Here is a 22,445-nt window from a genome sequence, read left to right on the forward strand (position 1 = left end):
CTGAGTTATGAGGGAAGCCCAATCAACTGTACTCTAATAAAAATAAAAATCAACTATACTCCAATAAAAAATTTAAAAAGAAAAGTATTAAAGGAAAGCCAGCACCATATAAACACCATCAGTTCAGTTCAGTCACTCAGTTGTGTCCAATTCTTTGTGACCCCATGGACTGCAGCATGCCAGGCTTCTCTGTCCATCAGCAACTCCCACAGCTTGCTCAAACTCATATCCATTGAGTCGGTAATGCCATCCAACCATCTCATCTGTTATCCCCTTCTCCTCCTGCCTTCAATCTTTCCCAGCATTAGGATCTTTTCCAATGAGTCAGTTCTTCGCATCAGGTGGCCAAAGTGTTGGAGTTTCAGCTTCAGCATCAGTCCTTCCAATGAATATTCAGGACTGATTTCCTTTAGGATTGACTGGTTTGATATCCTTATAGTCCAAGGAACTCTCAAGAGTCTTCTTCAACACCACAGTTCAAAAGCATCAATTCTTTGGCTCTTAGTTTTCTTTGTAGTCCAACTCTCAGATCCATACATGACTACTGGAAAAGCCATAGCTTTGACTTGATGGACCTTTGTTGGCAAAGTAATGTTTCTGCTATTTAATATGCTGTCTAGGTTGGTCAGAGCTTTTCTTCCAAGGAGCATTTGTCTTAATTTCATGGCTGCAGTCATCATCTACAGTGATTTTAGAGCCCAGGAGAATAACATCTATCACTGTTTCCATTGTTTCCCCATCTATTTTTTATGAAGTGATGGGGCCAGGTGCCATGATCTTAGTTTTCTGAATGTTGAGCTTTAAGCCACCTTTTTCACTCTCCTCTTTCACTTTCATCAAGAGGCTCTTTAGTTCTTCATTTTCTGCCATAAGGTTGGTGTCATCTGCATATCAGAGGTTATTGATATTTCTCCTGGGAATCTTGATTCCAGCTTCTTCTTCATCCAGCATGGCATTTCATATGATATACTCTGTATATAACTGAAATAAGCAGGGTGACAGTATACAGCCTTAATGCACTACTTTCCGGATTTGGAACCAGTCTGTTGTTTCATGTCCAGTTCTAACTGTTGCTTCTTGACCTGCATGTAGATTTCTCAGGAAGCAGGTAAGGTGGTCTAGTATTCCCATCTCTTTAAGAATTTTCCACAGTTTGTTGTGATCCCCACAGTCAAAGGCTTTGGTGTAGTCAATAAAGCAGAAATAGATGTTTTTCTGGAACTTTCTTGCTTTTTTGATGATCCAACAGATATTGGCAATTTGTTCTCTGGTTCTTCTGGCTTTTCTAAATCCAGCTTGAATATCTGGAAGTTCATGGTTCACATACTGTTGAAGCCTGGCTCGGAGAATTTTGAGCATTACTTTGCTAGCGTGTAAGATAAATGCAATTGTGGGGTAGTTTGAGCATTCTTTGGCATTGCCTTTCTTTGGGATTTGAATGAAAACTGACCTTTTCCAGTCCCATGCCCACCGCTGAGTTTTCCATATTTCCCAGCATATTGAGTGCAGCACTTTCACAACATCATCTTTCAGGATTTGAAATAGCTCAACTGGAATTCCAACATCTCCACTAGCTTTGTTCATAGTGATGCTTCCTAAGGCCCACTTTACTTCACATTCCAGGATGTCTGGCACTAGGTGAGTGATCACACCATTGTGGTTATCTGGGTCATGAAGAGCTTTTTTGTATAAAGAGATGAATGCTTAACATAGAATGTTTTTTATTCACTGATAATCTAAAGTCCACTTCAAGATGTTTCTGTTGTATGCTTAATTTGTTTCATTATCAAGCAAAGCCCTATAAAGGATGGTTTCATATAGTCCTTAGACTCAGATTCATCTTCATCTTGACTAATCTGTAAGTAATGAAGCTCATAAGTCTCCTTGTCAGATGCAATCACACAAAGCCAATCACAAAGATTGTTCTTTTTAAGGTATTTCTTGGTAAGTTGCTTCAAATACCTTTTAGAGAAGTGTTTCTCAGAAATGACTATGATTATCTCAACGTAAGACCAGAAACTATAAAACTCCTAGAGGAGAACATAGGCAAAACACTCTCTGACATACATCACAGCAGGATCCTCTATGACCCACCTCCCAGAATATTGAAATAAAAGTAAAAATAAACAAATGGGACCTAATTAAACTTAAAAGCTTCTGCACAACAAAGGAAACTATTAGCAAGGTGAAAAGGCAGCCTTCAGAATGGGAGAAAATAATAGCAAATGAAGCAACTGACAAACAACTAATTTCAAAAATATACAAGCAACTCCTACAGCTCAACTCCAAAAAAATAAATGACCCAATCAAAAAATGGGCCAAAGAACTAAATAGGCATTTCTCCAAAGAAGACATACAGATGGCTAACAAACACATGAAAAGATGCTCAACATCACTCATTATCAGAGAAATGCAAATCAAAACCACAATGAGGTACCATTTCACGCCAGTCAGAATGGCTGCGATCCAAAAGTCTACAAGCAATAAATGCTGGAGAGGGTATGGAGAAAAGGGAACTCTCTTACACTGTTGGTGGGAAAGCAAACTAGTACAGCCACTGTGGAGAACAGTGTGGAGATTCCATAAAAAACTGGAAATAGAACTGCCTTATGATCCAGCAATCCCACTGCTGGGCATACACACTGAGGAAACCAGAAGGGAAAGAGACACGTGTATCCCAATGTTCATCGCAGCACTGTTTATAATAGCCAGGACATGGAAGCAACCTAGATGCCCATCAGCAGATGAATGGATAAGAAAGCTGTGGTACATATACTCAGCCGTTAAAAAGAATACATTTGAATCAGTTCTAATGAGATGGATGAAACTGGAACCTATTATACAGAGTGAAGTAAGCCAGAAAGAAAAACACCAATACAGTAAACTAATGCATATATATGGAATTTAGAAAGATGGTAACAATAACCCTGTGTACGAGACAGCAAAAGAGACACTGATGTATAGATCAGTCTTATGGACTCTGTGGGAGAGGGAGAGGGTGGGGAGATTTGGGAGAATAGCAGTGAAACATGTATAATATCATGTATGAAACGAGTTGCCAGTCCAGGTTCGATGCACGATACTGGATGCTTGGGGCTGGTGCACTGGGACGACCCAGAGGGAGGGTATGGGGAGGGAGGAGGGAGGAGGGTTCAGGATGGGGAACACAGGTATACCTGTGGCGGATTCATTTTGATATTTGGCAAAACTAATACAATATTGTAAAGTTAAAAAAAAAAAAAAAAGCAGAGACTTAAAAAAAAAAAAAGAAATGACTATGATTTTATTCTTGAAGTGTTCAATGTGAATGACATTCCCAAGATATCCAGTCTTTCCATTCACTTTAACCTTCTCCCACAGAAACTGTTCAAAATTTACCTTATGTGAAATGCCAGGCTGGATGCAGCACAAGCTGGAATCAAGATGCCCAGGAGAAATATCAATAACCTCAGATATACAGATGACACCAACATTATGGCAGAAAGCAAAGAAGAACTAAAGAGTTTCTTAATGAAAGTGAAAGAGGAGAGTGAAAATGCAGGCTTAAAACTCAACAATCAAAAAAGCTAAGATCATGGCATCCGGTCCCATCACTTCAGGGAGAATAGATGGGGAAACAATGGAAACAGTGACAGACTTTATTTTCTTGGGCTCCAAAATCACTGTAGATGGTGATTGCAGCCATGAAATTAAAAGATGCTTGCTCCTTGGAAGAAAAGCTGTGACAAACCTAGGCAGCATGTTAAAAAGCAGAGACATTACTTTACCAGCAAAGGTCCATCTAGTCAAAGCTGTGGTTTTTCCAGTAGTAATGTACAGATGTGAGAGTTGGACTATTATGAAGGCTGAGTGCCCAAGAACTGATGGTTTTGAACTGTGGTGTTGGAGAAGACTCTTGAGAGTCCCTTGAGTTGCAAGGAGATCAAAGCAGTGAATCCTAAAGGAAATCAACCCTGAATATTCATTGCAAGGACCAATGCTGAAGCTACAATACTTTGGCCACCTGATAGGAATAGCTGACTCACTGGAAAACATCCTGGGAAAGATTGAAGGTAGGAGTAGAAGGGGATGACAGAGGATGAGATGGTTGGATGTTATCACTGACACAGTGGACATAATTGAGATGGTGAGATGGCAGACTCCGAGAGATGGTGAAGGACGGGGAAAGCTGATGTGCTGCAGTCCATGAGGTCTCAAAGAGTTTGATGTGACTAAGTGACTGAACAAGAACCAAAATGAAAATCTGAATGAAGCCAGCACCAACATTTGTGGGTCCCACCTGTTTTGTTATATGCTAACCCTGCTTTGTAGTGGTTCTTGAGTTCCTGGAATTCCACACAATGTAGTTCAGAAATCTCCTTCTAGTCTAGTACTTGTCTTTCACAGGTGAGAAACCTGAAGCGTGAATCACCTTGTTAAAGGAGGCATCTTAGATAGATAATGTCTGAGGATCAATTCTCTCAGCAACTTGCAAATATTCTATGCAGTATTATTAGCTGTAGTCACCATAGTATATATTACATGCCCATGACTCATTTATTTTGTAAATGGCAATTTGTACCTTTTGATCCCCATCACCCAGTTTGCCCATCCTCCCTCTGGCAATCACCAGTCTATTCTCTGTATCCATGAACTTGATTTATTTTTTAGATTACACATGTAAGTAAGATCATATGATATTTGTCTTTCTCTGTCTGACTTATTTCACTTACCATAATGCCGTCAACATAAATGCATGTCATTGCAAATGGCAATATTTCTTTCTTTTTAATGACTGAATATTATTCTATTATGTCTCTATATCTAAATCTGTATCACATTCTTATTCATTCATTCACTGATGGACACAGGTTGTTTCCATGTCTTGGTTATTGTAAATAGTGCTGCAGTGAACATGGATATGTAGGTATCTTTTTGAATTAGTGTTTTCAATTTTTTAGATAAGTAATCAGAAGTAGAATTGCTAGATCATATATATGATAGTTCTGTTTTGAGTTTTTTGAGGAAATTTCATAGTGTTTTCCATAGTGCTATACAATTTACTTTCTTACCAACAGTGCACAAGAGTTCTCTTTCCATCACATTCCTGCCAACACTTGTTATTTCTTGTCTTTTTGTTACTAGCCATTCAAACAGGTTTAAGATGATAACTCATTGTGGTTTTGATTTGCATTTTCTTGATGATTGGTGATGTTGAGCATCTTTTTATGACCTGTTGGCCATCTGTATGTCTTCTTTGGAAAAATGTCCATTCAGGTCCTTTGCCCATTTCTAAATTGGAATTTTTTTATTCTGCATTCTTTATATATTTTGAGTATTGGCCTCTGATTAGCTGTATGGTTTGCAAATATTTTCTCCTACTCAGTAGGTTACCTGTTAGGGAATGTTTAACAGGAGGATTCCTACATGCTGTTTCTCATAAATCCTCTGTTCCTTATCAGTGGAACAGCAAGCTGCTCCCAGGACTGAGGTCATTATGTGAGACAGGCTTGAATCTTCTTTAGTAAACCTTCTCTTTACGATAAAACTGCTTAGTCTCGATCCTCTTTCTTGAGATATGGATTGTCTCCTGACCTTGTGACCATTATTAATCCCTGTTCCCTTGGTAACAGTTGCTATACATTTGGTTTTCTGATCTTTATCATTGTTGAAAGAAATTTCTTGTAAAACAACCTATATATACTCGCAAAAGATCATTAAAGCACCTTTGCTCCATTAGAGCTTGGGTCCCCGTGTCTTTCTTTCTTTCTTTCTTTTTTTTCTCTCTCTCCCTCCCTCTGGCTCTCTCTTTCACTTTCTTATTGTCAACTCCAGACCGCCAGGTCGTGGTCCATTAAAGGACCCCAACAGTTACCTTTTCATTTTGTTGGTGATTTCCTTTGCTGTGCAGAAGATTTTAAGTTTGATGGAGTCCCAAGTATTTATTTTTGCTTTTGTTCCCTTTCCTTTTGGAATCAGATACAAAAAACTGTCACCAAGGTCAACGTTAGGAGCTTATCATCTGTGATTTCTTCTGGGAATTTTATGATTTCAAGTCTTGCATTCAAGTCTTTATTTTGAATTTTTTTGTGTATAGTAGTCTAGTTTCATTGTTTTGCATGTGGCTATCCAATTTTCACAACACAATTTATTGAAGACACTCTTTTATCCATTGTATATTAATGACTCCTTTGTCATAAATTAATTGACCATTGAGTATGATGTTAGCTGTGGGTGTGTCTGAGAAGAAATAGGAGGATGCAGAAATATAGTTAGGGTTTACTTTTATGTTTTAAATTATATAGATTTTTAATCATTAACTTTTAAATTAATGTCAGGGGATAAATGTACATGGAATTAAAATTTTAGTGAATAGAAGTAATATTAAATATAAACCAATAAATTGTCAAATTGAAGCTAGCATTTTTCTGAAAACTCTTGGAAAAGTCTTGCAAATGTTTTTAAAAATCCTAGGCTTGAAAAAATTTAATCAAACAATATTGGGTTGGCCAAAATGTTCATTTGGGTTTTCCATCCCAAATGAATTTTTTGACCCACTCCATATATATCATGGGCTTCCCTTGTGGCTCAGCTGGTAAAGAATCTGCCTGTAATGAGGGAGACCTGAGTTCGATCCCCGGGTTGGGAAGATCCCCTGGAAAAGGGAAAGACTACCCACTCCAGTATTCTGGCCTGGAGAATGCCATGGACTGTATAGTCCATGGGGTCGCAAATGACTGTAGCCATGAATTAAAAGACGCTTACTCCTTATGACCAACCTAGATAGCATATTCAAAAGCAGAGACATTACTTTGCTAACAAAGGTTCGTCTAGTCAAGGCTATGGTTTTTCCTGTGGTCATGTATGGATGTGAGAGTTGGACTATGAAGAAGGCTGAGCACCAAAGAATTGATGCTTTTGTTTTTGTTTTTTGTGTGTGTGTGTGTAATAAAGTTTTATTAAAGTATAAAGGAGATAGAGAAAGCTTCTGACATAGGCATCAGAAGGGGGCAGAAAGAGTACCCGCTTGCTAGTGTTAACAATGAAGTTGTATACTCCAAAGAATGTCTGGAGGTTGTAAGGACCTCCCATAATTTACATTTTAAGATAACAGAATTAGCCAGAGGGTTTTATCCAGAGACTGTCCTTAGGCAGGATACATTATTGTTATATAATCCTAAGGAATGTGGAGAAAGAAAAAAAGGTTGTCCTTTCTTCCTCCTTTAGAATTCCAGACCCCTCTCTCCTTGGGGACCCCTAGACTCCCTATCAACCTGCCTAGGAACTGACTCTCTCATTCCCCCCTTTTCTTTTAGGAGAATTATGTTGCTTAGGGAAAAGGGGTGTCATTCTCGTTCCATAACTCCTTCCGAGCTGACAAGGGGCGTTGTCCCTAAATTGGTGAGGCAACATATTCTCCTAATCCTCATATTGAGGATATCTGATCCAGGGGCCCCAAATAGCAGCTGGAGGAAGCTACAGCAGTAGCAGGCGTTTGAGCAACCCTTTGTAACTTAAAAGCTTTCATGTGGCTAGAAACAAATCCAGTTATACAATTACAGATGCAGGGAGCAAACAGCAAAAACACAACATTCAGAATCAAAATTAAAAGTCACATTATGTCCATAGATAAAGTGCAAATTGTTGCACCAGTCCATTTTAGGGTTGGCAGATGTCATCAGATGAATAAGAGGCATCACATGTGATTGTTGTCGAAGGTATTTACAGACTTGGAGAAAGTCTTTTCCTTGAAGTGGGGATGTCCACCACGGGAAGCCTTCTACTGATGAAGAGGGGAGTGCTCCACAGACCCAGCAGTTTATCCTTTAGATCCTCCAGAGCTGCATAGTTTAAAGCTAGGAATTGAGAATAATCGTGATCAGGTGTTTCATTTTCCTTCTCAGGAAGGAAAGTGGTAGGATTTAAATTTCCACAAACTTTAAGCTTAGTTACTGGTCCTGCTAACAACAATGACTGATACTTAAGAAGCCTACTGTCTGTCATCCAAATATTAACCTTAGAATTTAAGATTCTACTCACATCATGAGAAGTCAGTACAGTAAGGTTTCATCCATTAATTATATTTAAAGCTTCAGTTGCTAATAAAGCCGCTGCCCCAATTAATCTTAGGCAGTTGGGCCACCCATGTGAAACTACATCTAATTCTCTGCTTAGATAAGCAATAGGTTGCTGGTGAGGCCCTCGGGGTTGTGTCAAAACTCCCAATGCCACACCTTTTCTTTCAGTGACAAACAAATTAAATTCTGACCCTGTGGGCAAGCTCAGAGCTGGAGCTTGCAGGAGAGCAGTCTGAAGAATCTTAAAAGCCTTTTGAGTTTCTGGAGACCAAACCAGTTTGTTGGTTTGGGCCTGCTGAGTTTCAGCTATAAGTTTATATAAAGGCCAGGTAAGTTCCCCGTAACCCGGAATCCAAATGGGAGAGTAACCTGTGATTCCCAAAAATCCTCTCAATTGTCTTAAAGTCATAGGTAGGGGGTGATTTAGTATAGGTTTAATTCTCTCAGGGCCTATGGCCCTAGTCCCTTCTCATATGATTAGGCCCAGATATCTAACCGATTGTTGACAAAGCTGAGCCTTTTCTCTTGATGCCTTGTAACCACAGCCTGCCAGAAAGTTTAAGAAATCTTCTGAGGCTTGCAAACAAACTTCCTCTGTCTCAGCACAGAGCAAAATATCATCTACATATTGTAACACCACTGCTTCAGAACTATTAAAGTTTTGTAGATCCCGTGACAAACTTTGTCCGAATAAGTGAGGACTGTCACGAAATCCCTGAGGCAAAACTGTCCAGGTTAACTGAGAAGCTGGCTGTGTAGGGTCTTCAAAGGCAAATAGGAATTGACTTTCTTCTGCCAAAGGCACTGAATAGATGGCATCCTTTAAATCAATTACTGAGAAATATTTGGCCCATTCAGGAATATCAGACAATAGAGTATAAGGATTAGGCACCACGGGGTGTAAAGGAACTACAGCCTCATTTATTATTTGTAAATCTTGAACTAGTCTCCATTTACCATTCTATTTCTTTATACCCAAAATAGGAGTGTTGCAAGGACTGTTACAGAGAATTAATAGTCCCTGCTCCTTTAAATTTTTGATGATGGGTTTTAACCCTTCCTTAACTAGGTTTCAGTGGATACTGAGCTTAACAACTACAGGAATAGAATTTTGTGCTCAACCCACAGATTTTCCATCAGCCCATACTCTAGGATTTACATTTTGTTCAACTAAAGGGAGAGAAAGGAAGGGCTCCATATTCATGAAAACAGAGGCATGGACCTTGCTCAGTATATCCCTTCCCAAAAGGGGTGAGGGAGATTCTGGCACGATCAGAAACTCGTGTGAAAACAGCACAGAATCCCAGTTGCAAGATAAAGAATAACTGAAATAATACCTTTTGGCTCGTCCAGACAGTCCCATTACGGAAGCGGATCGTGAAGAAAGTGGGCCAGGGGCTTCAGTAAGCACAGAATAAGTTGCCCCAGTATCTAAAAGGAAATCGATGGATTGGCCCCCCACAATTATTAATACCCGGGGTTCCTCAGGTGTAATTAGGACGGGAGCTTGTGTGGGGACCCCTGGGCACCTTCAGTCCTGATTGTCTTGAGAGTCCGACCCCGGAGACCTATGCCTCTGGGAGAAGTCTCTCTTCCAGTGTGGTCCTTTGCAGACCAGACATGGAGATGGGGACGGCTTAGATGCCTTAGGGCAATCCCGCTTTAGGTGCCCCTCCTTTCCACGGTAATAGCAAGCCCATCCCTTTTCACCTGGGTCCCTCTGGGCATTTTTCTCAGGCTGTTTAAGAACGTTTTTCATAGCCATGGCGAAGGCTTCCACCTTTTCCTTTGTATTTTTTTGCCTTTCTTTTTTTTCCTCATATTCCCTACCATAATAGACTGTCTGAGCCAGTTGTAACAGAGTATCTAAAGACTGATTTAGTCCATACGCCTGTTTTAATAGCTTACGGCGGATATCTGGAGCAGACTGAGTGAGAAATCTATCCTTTAAGATCACTTTTCCCTCTTCACTTTCAGGATCAATCTCAGTGAATCTGCGAAGGCCTTCTCTCAATCTGTCTAGGAATTTACCAGGAGCTTCCTTCTCCTCCTGTTCTATGTCTGCCAATTTGCCATAGTTTAAAGGCTTAGAACGCACCTGCCTAAGTCCTTCAAGAATACATCTAACAAAATGACTCTGATCCCATCTTCCTTTAGCTGTGTTGTAGTCCCAGTCTGGTTCTATAGTTGGGACTGCCTGATTCCCAGTGGGGAGGGCCGCTATCTCATTCTCCCTCTTCTCTACTGATTCATTACCAAGCCACTCATCTCCATAAGCAACCGCTTTTCCCAAAACTCGAGTCTTTGACTTGGGAGTCAGCATTTGTCCCAAGATATACACCACATCCTTAAACCCATTGTAGTCCCAATCTGAGTAACCTTTAACCTCAGAGATGTTCTGGGAGCTAGAGCTCCATCTAGCTTCCAAACTTTCAATTCCTAGCGAGGCTAGGTGCGTTCTTGACTACCAATCCAAGTTTGGGACCTAAGCCACAGTACACAATAACAGTATAGATCACAAGTCCCTTGAAAGTCTATGATCTGATAGATTAGGTTGGTTCTTCTAATTCTCAAGGAGTTATGAAATGGTCAAAGAGCCCAAAAAGTTTGACCGAGAAAGGAGGGTTTGGTCCACATGCTTTGCCCATTTCTGGTCAGTTCCCGAAGGAGACATTGGGTGCCTCTTGGCATTGGCAGGTCGGTATAATGCCCCGACAGGTTTCTGCCATAAGCCATATGAGATCACCGTGGAACCGCAGAGCAGGGCTCCTTACTTGCTTCACGCAGGGCATGCCATTCATTCACACAAGCACACCATAGAGTTAGTAAAGCACAGCAGAAAACGTGTTCGCTAAGAGAACAAAGAACTAAAGCTCCAAGCATCCTTACCTTGTCCTGAAGAATCCCGGACGAGCCCCCAAGATGAAAGGTTGTTGTTGAATCACGCGAAGACACTGGGATTCTTGGCCCCCGGAGGAGAAGAATTCAATCCAGGGCCAGAGACGAGGCTTGATTGCTCAGAGCTTTTGTGTAATAAAGTTTTATTAAAGTATAAAGGAGATAGAGAAAGCTTCTGACATAGGCATCAGAAGGGGGCAGAAAGAGTACCCCCGAATTGATGCTTTTGAACTGTGGTGTTGGAGAAGACTCTTGTGAGTCCCTTGGACTGCAAGGAGATCAGCCCTGGGATCTCTTTGGAAGGAATGATGCTAAAGCTGAAACTCCAGTACTTTGGCCACCTCATGCGAAAAGTTGGCTCGTTGGAAAAGACTCTGATGCTGGCAGGGATTGGGGGCAGGAGGAAAAGGGGACGACAGAGGATGAGATGGCTGGATGGCATCACTGACTCAATGGACGTGAGCCTCAGTGAACTCCGGGAGTTGGTGATGGACGGGGAGGCCTGGTGTGCTGCGATTCATGGGGTCGCAAAGAGTTGGACACGACTGAGTGACTGAACTGAACTGAACTGAATGACTTTCACTTTCACTTTTTCATATATAACATATATTTAAAAAATACACACAAACTTATGTTTATATACTATATAATGTTTAAAGGCCATGCATGATTTTTAAGTGCATTTAAATTCATATATAATTGTGATAGCCAGCCTGTAGGATGGCCTTTCATAATCCCTATTTATGAGAGCCCCCCTTGAACATGGGTTGGACCTAGTGACTTGCTTCTAAATAATAGAAGATTGACAGAAATGGTAGTATGTCGCTTTGAAATTAGGCTGTAAAAAGACTGTGGTTTCTGTGTTGGGTACCAATCTCTCTCTCTTTTCACTTGCTCTGGGGGAAACAAACTATTATGTTTTTAGCAGTCCTATGTAAAGATATATATGGCAAGAAACTAAAACCTCCAGCCAACAGTGAGAACTTGAGGTCTGCCAACAATCAGTGAGCTTGAAAAAAGTTTCTGTAATTGAGTCTTGAGATGACTGTGACCTTGGCTGACACCTTTAATGCAACTTTGTAAGATACTTTGACCCACAACTGCCCAGCTAGACCATACCTGGATACTTGACCCTCAAAATCTGTATGAGGTCATAATTGTTTATTGTTTTAAGCTGCTAAGTTTTGGGGTAATTTCTTATGCATAAAGAGAAAACTAATACAATAATATTTGATAATGTATATATATAATACCTGGACTTGTCTGGTGGGTCAGAAGGTAAAGAATCCACCTGCAGTGCAGAAGACCCACATTTGATCCCTGGGTCAGGAAGATGCCTTGGAGAAGGAAATGGCAACTCACTCCAGTATTCTTGCCTGGAAAACTCCATGGACAGAGGAGCCTGGCAGGCTATAGTCCATGGAGTTGCAAAGAGTCAGACATGACTTAGCCACTGAACAACAAACTTATGCCAGATATACCTCAATAACTTTTGACTCTTTAACCTAAAAGCATTGTTACTTCTTACCTCATGCAATCTGCTTTTTTTCTTTAGAGGAGTTTGGTATTAAACTTTAGTCATAAGAATTTTTTCTGAGAGACTCTTTTTGGGGGCAATGGAGGGAGCATTGTCTCTTTTTGTATTGCTTTGTAAGAGATTTTATATATCCTATATATTCATTATTTTCTTGATATATTTAGGATAATGTCTCCCAATCTACTGGTTACTTGAAAAGTCAGTTTATTTGGTATCATTGTCAACCAGATGTACTTACTGCTACTGCTAAGTCACTTCAGTCGTGTCCAACTCTGTGCGACCCCATAGACGGCAGCCCACCAGGCTCCCCCGTCCCTGGGATTCTCTAGGCAAGAACACCGGAGTGGGTTGCTGGATACTCTTAATTTTAAAATTTTCTTTAGACATCTTGGATTTTTTATAGTTTTTTTTTTTTTTTTTTTTAAGAATTCTTCTTCCCTTCTAAGATTACAAACTTCTGTTTTATTTCTTTTGCTGCTTATTTTTATAATATTAGTATTAATTTTCTAATCTTTAAAATAATTGTTTCTGCTTAGCTTTCCTAAATTTAAAAACCATATTTCTATTCTTTTATAAAATAAATGCAATTTTTCTTTATATTAAGAAAATTTTATTCATAACTTTATTACTTTTATTTTGAAATATTTCTTTTAAAAGTTTTATTACTTCAGTTGTTTCAAATTATCTCGTTAGAGTCTACATTGTATATAGGATAAAATATTTTATCTTAGATATATTTTGAAATATTTTAAAGCATCTTAAAATATTTTATCTTATTGAAATTAGATAAAATATTTCTTTTAAAACACTTTATTGCAAAATATAAAAATAATGCAGAAGTTTCTGTACACGGTAACAAATCTAGTGTTTATGCAGTTGGCACCTATGTGCTTTCCAAGTAGGTCAAGGGAGCTTTGATAATGTCTATAGAGCTTTTGTTTTTTACAGAAGGTTCTGAGAAAACATGACAAAATATTAATAATTAAAAATCTACTTAATGCTTTTACAGGTGTTATATTATTCTCTGGGCTTTATGCTTAAACTAGCTCATGATAATAACATCATCAATAATAAAAGAGAAATCATTAGCCCTGGAAAGCTAAAACAGTATTAGTAACATTTTCCACTATTTAAGATAACCCTTCAATATAGGTTTTAATGGTGAAAAGAAAAAGTTAAAAGGAACGTTTGTGGGAAAAAATCCTCCAAACCACTTCTGCCTGCATACTCTCCAGAGAGAAATGAGTGAACCTAGCTAATAGTCTGAAGTCATTAACTTCTTACAACAGAGACATTTGATTGTAGAATGCCTAATTTTTCCACCTTGCTTAGTTAAGAAAATAATAAGATCTTACCCAGAGTAAAATGACTACAAGATGTTAATTTACTGTTCACAAGGTTTATTCCAAAAAGGAGGATATAACACAACACAAAATCTTTATTGGGTTATAAATCCCCCTTTGGGTGCACATGGAGTTGATGACCCATGAGTGTATGAGGCTAATTAAGATTTCTTAAAAAGACTCCAGGGAAGAGATTGTACAGAGCCCTCAAGTCATGGAAAGAGTCCAGAAAATTAAAGGAAAAATAAAGAAAACAAAAGTGGAAATATGTTTGACTAATAGAAGCTAGGCATCTATTTATGGGGTTGTCTTTTGTAGATATCTGCATCAAAATATCTTTCAAGAGATTCCTGGTTCCAGCATGAGTTGCTCTAATTTAAGTCTATTAGTGAATAGCGTGATCTGTAAATTTTTGATGGGAAGATAGTTATCCGATGGTTCTCAAACTCAAAGAATCATGTGGAAGGTATGTTAGAAAGTAAACTCACTGTTCCCAGAATTCCTGATTCAGTGAGTCTGAGGTGGGGCAACGATTAGCAAGTTCCTAGAAAACCACACTTTGGGATGCTATAGTAGATACTCTTGATGTCTACCTGGATCCTCTTTTTCCACTGCTGCATCCAACCCTCTGTTGTTAACAGCATATACCTACTAACTTCCTCAGAAAATTATCCTGGCTGAGGGAGCTGCCTTTCATGGAGATGCCTGAAAGGTCACCAGCCTGTTCTCCACCAGTCATCTCCCTAGTACCTCTAGCAGTCAGTCATTGACTGAAAGAGGCAAACTAGAGCCTGGCTTCTCTTTCCTTAAGAGAAGACAACTCTGTAATCCTGTAATCTACCTCTTGTAATCTACCAACCGGAAGTGGTCTCCAAGTCTTTCATTACCTGGTTGGCAGGGGCCAAAACTGCTTCCGCTTCCTTCTATTTTCCTCAATCTTTTGCCGGTTTTTCATGAGGAATATACCTTCAGTAAGTCGCTGGTGCCTAAATCTCTGTCTTTGGCTCTGCTTCTAGGGGACCGGACTAAGACAATAGGCAAAACATACACTTAGGTTTCTAGGAGTTGTTCTAAATTGTATCTCCTTGGTAGTTTTCTGTTGCTGCTGCTGCTAAATCGCTTCAGTCATGTATGACTCTGTGCACCCTCATAGACAGTAGCCCACCAGGCTTCCCCGTCCCTGGGATTCTCCAGGCAAGAACACTGGAGTGGGTTGCCATTTCCTTCTCCAATGCATGAAAGTGAAAAGTGAAAGTGAAGTCACTCAGTTGCGTCCAACTCTTCATGACCCCATGGACTGCAGCCTACCAGGCCCCTCTGTCCATGGAATTTTCCAGGCAAGAGTACTGGAGTGGGGTGCCATCGCCTTCTCCGTGGTAGCTTTCTAGGTTCAAGTAAAAGCTGTTCACTGAGGTCTGTTCTCTGGTTAGTTGTTGCTTCTTTGTCATTAAACATTTATACTTGAAAAAGTATCTGTGGACTTGGCATGCAGGACTGTTTTGTTCAAAGCACGTTTAAAGAACAATAGCTGCTTTGTCTAGCTTTAAACACTTAGTTCTAAAACTGATTGAAAACAGGAAAAAAATATGAAGCTGATCAGGCCAAATTTTAGCCATGGAAAAAAGTTGATCTTAAAAATCAGGAAAAGAGACTATAATGTGCTTATAATGAAATGACAAGGAGGAATAGATTTATGGGAGAGTGGAGGGAAGCCTGGTTTGAAATGTATTACTATCCAGCTCATATTAGCTCATATTATATGACTGAGAGCTAACTGTCATTAGCTCTGAGGTGTCATTAGTGCTGCTACTGATATGCCTGGGCCAACTGGAGAAGGAAATGGCAACCCACTCCAGTACTCTTGCCTGGAAAATTCCATGGATGGAGGAGCCTGGTAGGCTACAGTCCATGAACTCGCAAAGAGCTGGACACGACTGTCTCCAGCAATAGGTGGGATGATGCTAAAAGGATTTTCCTAACTTCAAGTTTAAAAGGTAACTGGAGCCTTTTTCATTCCTCCTCAAACCCAGCAAATCTGTGAATTTGCACTGGCAACAGCTCAGCTTTTTTTTTTTTTTTAAACCATTTAATTTATTTTTTTCATATATGATATAGGAAACAGCTCAGCTTTATGTCAAAAAATTGTGTGGTGTGTAGGTGTTGACCTGATGCTTGATCAGACCAAGGTTTAGATCTTGGTTTTGCCCTGAAGCTAATCGAAGGCAAGTTATCTCAGCGATGATGACCTCAGTTTCTTCTGTTAAATGTGGCTGAATGAGATAGTATTTATAAAAGCCTACAGCATATTTCTCGGCTAAGTGCTCTTTTTTTTTTTTTTACCACTCTCCGAGATATTTGATTCCATCTCATTTCTTCCTTGCTTATAAAACAAGTGTGCTATCAGGTGTCCTTCCCAGTAGGCTCTTTTGATTGCTGATTCTAGGGGTCTGCATTCCTTCAATCCTTTGATATTTAGAGAGCTGGCTTGCATATTGTATATAGCCACTGGGGAAGAATATAGCCACACAGGCTATCACCATCTCGGCAATTTTCTTATGGAAGGTGAGCAAGATAAATGCAAAGTATGATTAGCTCTGGGACTGTGAACAAAATGATGTAACCAGATTAAAAAAACCCAAACAAAAGCTAACACCCTCTCTCAAGAACTTGTAAATTGAAACAGTGATAATGTTTCCAAATGCAGAAGGAATATAAACTGGTTATTCCACTCTATGTTTAGTCACTTAATTTCATTCCTTAAATTGTCCTTTTCATCACCAAATTAGAAAAAAAAAAACAAAACACAGCACATCCTTTTGATCTCCCAGGGCAAAATGGTTTGACATATGTTTTCCTGGCAAGTTATGATACAGACATAGCTGACATTTTGATGACATCGGTAAGTCAAAGGCTAATAGAAGTTAGGGAGCAGTCCTTTCATGTTAGAGCTCACACAGTAAACAGTCATAGGATTATCCTGACAAATGTCAGTTTTGAACTAAAATAAATGAGGGCACACTTTTGGACTTCATGCATTGCTGCTTTAGGTACTTAGTTTGAAACATAAACTAAACCATAAATCCAATCTTCTTATCAGCATTCCAGCAGGGTCAGGAAAGGATCCCAGAAGTAGAGCAATAGAAAAATTTTCATACTCACCATTCAGTTCACTTCAGTTCAGTTCAGTCACTCAGTCGTGTCCTACTCTTTGCAACCCCATGAATTGCAGCACGCCAGGCCTCCCTGTCCATCACCAAGTCCCAGAGTTCACCCAAACTCATGTCCATCGAGTCGATGATGCCATCCAGACATCTCATCCTCTGTCGTCCCCTTCTCCTCCTGCCCCCAATCCCTCCCAGCATCAGGGTCTTTTCCAACAAGTCAACTCTTTGCATGAGGTGGCCAAAGTATTGGAGTTTCAGCCTCAGCATCAGTCCTTCCAATGAACACCCAGGACTGGTCTTCTTTAGGATGGACTGCTTGGATCTCCTTGAAGTCCAAGGGACTTGCAAGAGTCTTCTCTAGCATCACAGTTCAAAAGCATCAATTCTTCAGTGCTCAGCTTTCTTCACAGTCCAACTCTCACATCCATACATGACCACTGGAAAAACCATAGCCTTGACTAGACGGACCTTTGTTGACAAAGTAATATCTCTGCTTTTTATTATGCTATCTAGGTTGGTCATAACTTTTCCTTGCCTTGGAAACGAACAGAGATCATTCTGTCGTTTTTGAGATTGCATCCAAGTACTGCATTTCGGACTCTTGTTGACCATGATGGCTACTCCATTTCTTCTAAGGGATTCCTGCCCACAGTAGTAGATATAATGATTATCTGAGTTAAATTCACCCATTCCAGTCCATTTTAGTTCGCTGACTCCTAGATATCGACGTTCACTCTTGCCATCTCCTGTTTGACCACTTCCAATTTGCCTTGATTCATGGACCTGACATTCCAGGTTCCTATACAATATTGCTCTTTACAGCATTGGACCCTGCTTCTATCACCAGTCACATCCACAACTGGGTATCATTTTTTCTTTGGCTCTATCTCTTCATTCTTTCTGGGGTTATTTCTCCACTTATCTCCAGTAGCATATTGGGCACCTATTGACTTGGGGAGTTCCTCTTTCAGTATCCTATCATTTTGCCTTTTCATACTGTTCATGGGGTTCTCAAGGCAAGAATACTGAAGTGGTTTGCCATTCCCTTCTCCAGTGGACCACATTCTGTTAGACCTCTCCACCATGACCTGCCCGTCTTAGGTGGCCCCACACGGCATGGCTTAGTTTCATTGAGTTAGACAAGGCTGTGGTCCATGTGATCAGATTGGCTAGTTTTTTGTGATTATAGTTTCAGTGTGTCTGCCCTCTGATGCCCTCTCGCAACACCTACCATCTCACGTGGGTTTCTCTTACCTTAGACGTAGGGTGTCTCTTCATGGTTGCTCCAGCAAAGTGCAGCCGGACTGCTCCTTACCTTGGACAAGGTTGCCTCTCCTGACCTTGAATATGAAGTAGCTCCTCTAGGCCCTCCTGTGCCCACACAGCCACTGCTCCTTGGACATGGGGTTGCTCCTCTTGGCTGCCGCTCCTGACCTTGGGTGTGTGGTAGCTCCTCTCGGCCGCGGTTCTGCACGGTGCATCACCATTAATTTCTCCATTAATCTGTTTTGAATTCTAAGAAGCCCTAACTCCAAAGGTGTAAAATAAATCAGAACAAATTAATTAGCACATTCTACTGCAATTAGATTTAAGTTCAGTGTTCTGGGTAGAGGAGTTCAAGACAACATGTGTTGAATTAGGGATTTGGAGGCATACTGAAATAAGCATGATTTTTGGCTTATGTTTTCATCTGGTGAGGTAGACAGATGCACATGTAAAGTCTCACTCATGTCTATAGTGACTGAGCTGTAGGAACATAAAGAATTTTACTCTTTCTATTGAGTCAATTGTTGTTTTTTCATAAAGTCCATGTTGGATGGACAACTGGGATTCCTCCCTCTCTCTGGTTTCCCTTTCTCTGCCTTCCTGTCCATGGGTTTTAGCCATCTTTTCTCCTGTTGATTCTCTGGAATTCAGTTAGTACAAGATTGGTTCCAATTACAACTGTTTTCCCTCTGAAGGGAGCTAAGGCTGTGGGTTCCAAAGCCTGTGTCCAGTTGCCTTTAGACACAGCAGCAAATTCAGAGTACTATCACAATGGATATTTTGTTTTTGAGGAAAATAACTTGACCTCTGCTGGACATCACGAGAACTACATTATTTAAGTTATTATTTTTTTTATTGAGGTACAGTTGATGTACAATATTATATAAGTTTTAGATGTTCAACATCAGATCAGATCAGATCAGTCGCTCAGTCGTGTCCGAATCTTTGCAACCCCATGAATCGCAGCAGGCCAGGCCTCCCTGTCCATCACCAACTCCCGGAGTTCACTGAGGCTCACGTCCACCGAGTCAGTGATGCCATCCAGCCATCTCATCCTCTGTCATCCCCTTCTCCTCCTGCCCCCAATCCCTTCTAGCATCAGACTCTTTTCGAATGAGTCAACTCTTCACCTGAGGTGGCCAAAGTACTGGAGTTTCAGCTTCAGCATCATTCCTTCCAAAGAAATCCCAGGGCTGATCTCCTTCAGAACGGACTGGTTGGATCTCCTTGCAGTCCAAGGGACTCTCAAGAGCCTTCTCCAACACCACAGTTCAAAAGCATCAATTCTTCGGTGCTCAGCCTTCTTCACAGTCCAACTCTCACATCCATACATGACCACAGGAAAAACCATAGCCTTGACTAGACGGACCTTTTTTGGGAAAGTAATGTCTCTGCTTTTGAATATGCTATCTAGGTTGGTCATAACTTTCCTTCCAAGGAGTAAGTGTCTTTTAATTTCATGGCTGCAGTCATCATCTGTAGTGATTTTGGAGCCCCAAAAATAAAGTCTGCCACTGTTTCCACTGTTTCCCCATCTATTTGCCATGAAGTGATGGGACCGGATGCCATGATCTTCGTTTTCTGAATGTTGAGCTTTAAGCCAACTTTTTCACTCTCCACTTTCACTTTCATCAAGAGGCTTTTGAGTTCCTCTTCACTTTCTGCCATAAGGGTGGTGTCATCTGCATATCTGAGGTTATTGATATTTCTCCCGGCAATCTTGATTCCAGCTTGTGTTTCTTCTAGTCCAGCGTTTCTCATGATGTACTCTGCATAGAAGTTAAATAAACAGGATGACAATATACAGCCTTGACGAACTCCTTTTCCTATTTGGAACCAGTCTGTTGTTCCATGTCCAGTTCTAACTGTTGCTTCCTGACTAGTGATTCACAATTTTAAGGGTTATGTTCTATTTATAGTTATTATAAAATATTGAGTATATTCCAGGTGTTGTACAACATATCCTTGTAGCTTATGTATTTTGTACATAGTAGTTTGTCCTTCTTAATCACCTACTCCTATTATCCCCTCCTCTTTCCCTCTTCCCCATGGTGACCACTAGTTTGTTTTCGATATCTGTGAGTCTGTTTCTTTTTTTATTATATTTATTAGTTTGTTTCATTTTTTAGATTCAGCATATAAGTGATATCATGTGTATTTATTTTTCTCTGTCAGACATTTCATTTAGCATAATACCCTTCAAGTCCATTCATGTTGTTGCAAATGATAAAATTTCATTTTTTTCTTATGGCTGAGTAGTATTTCGTTGTATGTATGTATTTTCTTTATCCACTTATCTGTTGCTGAACACTTAGGTTACATCCATATTTTGGCAATTATAAATAATGTAGCAGTGAACATTGGGGTACATGTAATTTTTTGAATTAGTGTTTTCATTTTTTTTCTGGATATATACCCAGGAGTGGAATTGTTGATAAATGGCACTTTTAACATAAAGTGCTGTATTGCTTTTAATTAAGTCATAGTTGCAGTGATAAAAACCTTGAAAATCAGTATCCTTGAAAATCAGTGTGCAATAGGAAAGGAGGATGGCAATGTGCAGGCTAATTCCAAGACTTAAGAAGTTGTGTGGTGTCCAATAGGTGCACACATCTCATTAGCTAAGTGATTGTGGTTATTTGAGAATAACAAAAATATTGCAATTTATGCATAGTATTTTTTTCAAACTGCTCTAAGTTGTTAGGCTTAAGGTGCTTATTAAGGATTTAGATTTAATAACTTCATAATTGGAACTGTTAGGTATTGTGTTTGATCTTAATTAAGTTGACATTTAAGGTATCTTGGATTGAGAAAGTCTAGAGAACTCTGAGCTGGAGGCAAGGTGACATGTGAAGGTCCTCCACTTATGAGAAAAATAGAGTGTTTTCTCTGTAATATTAACCACCGTTTTATGGCATAATTTTGATATGAGTCTGAATCATATGCTCTTTTACTCTCTTTCATCTGCTCAAAGGTCTCTTTTGAGGGAAGAAGTATAAATGTCAATGCACGGTGGTGGGAATGGGGAGAGAAAGAAAAGGGATTAAAGAACAAGAAAATCCTGTCCTGTCCACATAAAGGTAATTATTATACACATACTAAAAGTGAGGTTCAAAGACATTGTAATGGGGAATCAGAAGGGAAGGTACATGAAAATAAACGGTTAAATCTGTTATTTCCTCTCTCCCTTCTGTAGGTGGGCTGGTTAGATTTTAGAGTCCATAATACTGAACTGTAGTATTTTATAGTTGGAGATGACCTCAGGGTTGCTCTAATATTGAACATTAGAATTTTCTCCTGTTACAGAGGAGGGAACAGATCTAAAGAGGGAACGAGATTTGTGGAAGGTCCCTCTGACAGGCTGAGGTCTGAGACTAGATCTGTATTTGGGGAGATCCCACCCCTCACTTTTTCTGTTTTTTAGGCATATCCTTATGTACCACTGGGTCATGGCTGCTGTGAGGACAGCAGGCTAGTGCTCTGCCTCAATGGAGTGGTGCCATTTGGTAGCCAATGTCTCATATCACACACACACGGAAAATACACACAAAGTCAAAATTCAATCACCAGGCTGTTAGTATTAGTCCTGTATTCATCCCTGAGAAAAATTACAAAGCCCTTAAATCCAATCCTTGCATCCATTTCACTGTTTTTCACACACCATGCTGCACTTATAAACTGATGCTGTTAATATGTCCAGATATTCTTCTCCAAGGTCATGAGCTGAGAGTAATTGTGTTGTTATCAACTGCAGGCCATGTATTATTGGTTTCTCTTTTTTAACCTAGTGCTTTAAGAAGAATCCTATTAAAATTTTATACGTTCAAAAGGTGTGCAGGAATTATAGGCGATTGTTTTTTATTGAAGTATATTTATAGCACTTTTCCCCATATAATAGGGGACAATGATCATATGAGATTCAGTATTAGAAATTATCTTTTTTTGCATAGAAGTCTTTGTTTGAAATAATATTCTGTGAGCAATTCTGCCTTACCTGCTTGAACATGAAGCAGAAGGCTAGTAGGAAATATACCAGCATTAATTCTCCAAACCTACTGGGAATATTAATTCTCAGGGACATCTGGGAAGTACTTAAGCAGAACATGAAGAAATACATCTACCCCAGAGATCTGATATGTCTGTAAGTCTAAAATAGATACTCTGAGCTGGTAAAGAATTT

The sequence above is a fragment of the Bos indicus genome, chromosome 8 (genome assembly GCF_029378745.1).
Source record: "Bos indicus isolate NIAB-ARS_2022 breed Sahiwal x Tharparkar chromosome 8, NIAB-ARS_B.indTharparkar_mat_pri_1.0, whole genome shotgun sequence".
NCBI classification, from domain to species: domain Eukaryota; kingdom Metazoa; phylum Chordata; class Mammalia; order Artiodactyla; family Bovidae; genus Bos; species Bos indicus.